The sequence below is a fragment of the Macrobrachium nipponense genome, chromosome 1 (genome assembly GCF_015104395.2).
Source record: "Macrobrachium nipponense isolate FS-2020 chromosome 1, ASM1510439v2, whole genome shotgun sequence".
NCBI lineage: Eukaryota > Metazoa > Arthropoda > Malacostraca > Decapoda > Palaemonidae > Macrobrachium > Macrobrachium nipponense.
Window position 1 is genome coordinate 38,987,212 of NC_087200.1, and position 3,511 is coordinate 38,990,722.

At 36.2% G+C, this 3,511-nt stretch overlaps 1 protein-coding gene across 2 annotated transcripts in view; it reads left to right on the forward strand.

Moving 5' to 3' along the window:
- The window catches only part of LOC135219254 (uncharacterized), a 9,220-nt gene extending 8,404 nt beyond the window's left edge, over nt 1-816 (forward strand). For both annotated transcript variants that reach the window (XM_064255868.1, XM_064255869.1), the window contains exon 6: nt 1-816. This exon is cut by the window's left edge and continues 521 nt beyond it. The gene's annotated coding sequence lies outside the window, so the exon portion shown is untranslated.
- The last annotated feature ends 2,695 nt before the right edge of the window (nt 817-3,511 follow it).

Genomic DNA, 3,511 nt, shown 5'->3' on the forward strand with positions numbered 1-3,511 from the left:
AGAGCGCACACGTATGTGTTTGTATGTCATCCAGAATACCTCACCTCAGTCTCCCTCTACAGGTTTAAAGGTTATTCATTTCTTTTATGCGACAGGGTGCAAACCCTTGAAATTTTCAGTTCTACTACTGGTCTTTATTTCTTCGAAAATAACAGATCTAGTGCCTTGCCCAACAAACATGAAACACAATGAGGGAATTTTACTTGCAAATCATACTGACACCCAAGAAATCCATGTTATTTTCCCTTCCCTTATATACCAAGTCAGTGCCAACAGCCAAATCGCTTGCAGGAATAAAGTATTTTAAGTTTGCATTGGCTTTCTCGCTATGAGAACGAAACCAATAGAGAGATAACGGAGTTTTACTGTAGTCACTGTATTTTAGTCAAGTCGTGACTACTGAATTCGTTCCAATTTTATCTCTGTTATTTTAGATTTTCTTGCGGGAGAGTGAAATTTCCTGCCGGGTGTCTATTTCTCGAATGTTCATTGCTTCTTATTGAAGGATTGACCTACTGATCGTATTAGACTGTCCATGATTTTAGGGCAGTATTCACACTGAACTAATATAGGTTTGGTCTATTTCATATTCTCATTTCTAACTTGATTACTCTCTAATCGTTTACCTGAACTTGAGGTACTCGTCATTTGCCAATGTTCTTTTTTCTTTTTTCTTTTGTCTTGCAGCTCAACGAATTTCTTTTGTAACTTATATATTTTTGTATCAGTATAACGTATAAGGATCAGCAATATTCAAGGGCTGTCATAGAAAGTGCCTATTGACGTTAAACTTTTTTTTTTTTTTTTTTTTTTTTTGTCATAATTCATCACGAATCACCTATTCATGCTCTTCATTAAGAAGTGAACATTTTCAACACAGAAACCCCATGAAACCCCTCTGCCCTTATAAGGGGTTGCTTCGTGTAAATAGTGCCATTGCTGAATAAAGTATGATCAACCGTTTGTAGAAAAACATGAACTTCACGTCTGCATCATCCATACATTCATCCTGTGACGTCATTCATCATGCTACCGTCTGTAAACTGAGAAATTTTCATTGTAGATGGAATTGTATATATGTCTGTCTTTTTCAAATAAAAGTATTTAAGATCATTATTTTTCATTTATAGCATGAAACATTTTAACAACTGTCGTTTCAAGACAATGGTAACCAAAAAAATGGTTTTGTCTTTTTTTTTCGACAATAATGGTGTAAAGAGCTGACAGAGAATTAAAAGCTGGATTGTTTACTCTAATGAAAAGTGGAATGAGCAGGAAAGAAAAACTAAGACTGAAATAGCTTGATAAGGATGGTAACAAGAAACGATAAGAGGCGAAAAAATAGAAAAATAAATCAACAATCGTTGCTTTCAGTGGCAACAACATATAACTAATAATAACTGCCATTTTTTTTTATTTTGCTTGCAAGCTGCACATGGTAAAAAAAGAAAAAAAAAAAGACCCAAGTTACCCGGCTGTCGAGATAAAGGAATTTATATGAAGGAAGAGAGAAGTGGAGCGAAAAAGTGGGCAGATTCACTCTGCCATTTCAGCTCATTCTGTCTCATTCACTCGACGTCTCCGAAAGAGGCGGGCAAACTGGGTGCCAGTATGCGAGGATAACAAGGTCATAATGGCTTAACATAGAGAGAGGACTCTTTCGTAAACCGTTGCATTTGCCTTAGGAATAACATAAGGACAGAAAGAAAGAAAGAAAATATCATTGTAAATTCGTCGTTAGTTAAGTGAGTAGGAGTGATAAACATGTCTTTGGATGGGGGCATGTTTGATAACTTTCTCACTACAATCATTTAATTTTATAAAAGCAGCGATTAGTAGATGAAACCTTTACATTAACTATTTAGAAATGAAAGTGTTTTATAGATACACTGTGTGTGTGTGTGTGCGTGAGAGAGAGAGAGAGAGAGAGAGAGAGAGAGAGAGAGAGAGAGAGAGAATCCTAAGATTGGACCATTGGGAGTCTGAATTTACTAACAGGCGGTTTATCTAAAATGTAAAGAATTGTTGAAAGTATGAAAATGTTAAATTAGTTAAATTATTTTAAGAGAGAGAGAGCCAAACGGCAACTGAGTTTAGTGAGGCGTCAGCGTGAGAATCCTGATCTGCTGGCGTTGCATCTGCACTGTTGCAAATAGACAGAACTTGTTTTTTGCTTCTGTGATTGGCAAGTTGCGTGTGACGTGAGTCAGTGTTTCCGCTGGACAATATTCTCTGTAGGATATGACAGTTTACAAAAGCTTGATTATACAATATTGCACGATATTACAAAGCCTAGTTTTACAAACGTAACACTGACCAGCAATGTGATGAAAATCGTTTTAAAGTTCATTAGACCAGTGATTATTTATATGGTCGCTAAGAGGAGTTAGAAACTACAGATATGTAAAGGAATAGAATGGAGTATAGACTAGGCCAAAGGTCTAGCGGTGGGACCTATAATGTCATTTTGAGTAGAAAGGTTTAATAGGAGGGAAACATCTCAGTTACACCATGAATCACCAGTTATGAAAACTTTGGATGGCAAGATGGAAGAGAGAGAATATGAATGGAGGGACAGTAAAAGGAATGAAGGGGGTTGCAGCTGGGGACTGAAGGGGACGTTGTAAAGGACGTACAGTGATGCCTACAGCGCAACTATCTATACATCATGAGCAGCCGTTTTACATCGAATCTAAATCCTTTAATAATAATAATAATAATAATAATAATAATAATAATAATAATAATAATAATAATAATAATAATAAAAACTACAAGCATTTGACAGTCTACAAAGGAGCTGAACGTACCCTTTTGAGAAAGTTTTTTTTTCTAGAGGGTATGTATTACCTCCGGGGTTTCTACAATCATCTTGGGTTGGGGCTGCCATTCCACGCCCTGCCACACTTATGTACTGACCAGACCCGAAGTATCAAAGCTCAAGTGATGTAAAGACCAGCAGTTATAGCAACCATGTTAATATAATAATCTCACATTTTTTCTCTTGATCAAATAAATTCTGTTTTTTGGTAGGTGTTGAGACCAAACATAGATTTCATGTTTACCGAAAATATTTAACGTCAATTTCTTTTGTACTTGAAAGCATCTACATTTAACTCATGCACAATGATTGAACTTCTCCGAAAAAATAAATAATTTATAGTTACTAAAATTGGCGTTACAACATCTTGGTTACTGAAGCAGTTACAAAAGGAAGTTGTCATGTTCGGTTATATTTCCGCCTAAAATGTTTGCTTAAAGTTAAAGCCTCGCATCGCCATTTTCACATCAGTAACATCTAATCACAACAGTGCTCGTCCAGGCAGCAGTAGGTATGTATGTATATATGTAAGTATCTATTGTCAGGAAAATCTTTTAAGCGTGCGATATTAGACGTCTTGTTCTTAGTTACGTAAGCGAGGCTTGGTTAACTCAACGTAGTGCAAAGTTCTCCAGTTCCTTACTACTGCACGCATCGTGATTCTGGCGAGATGTCGTAAAAGTAACAATC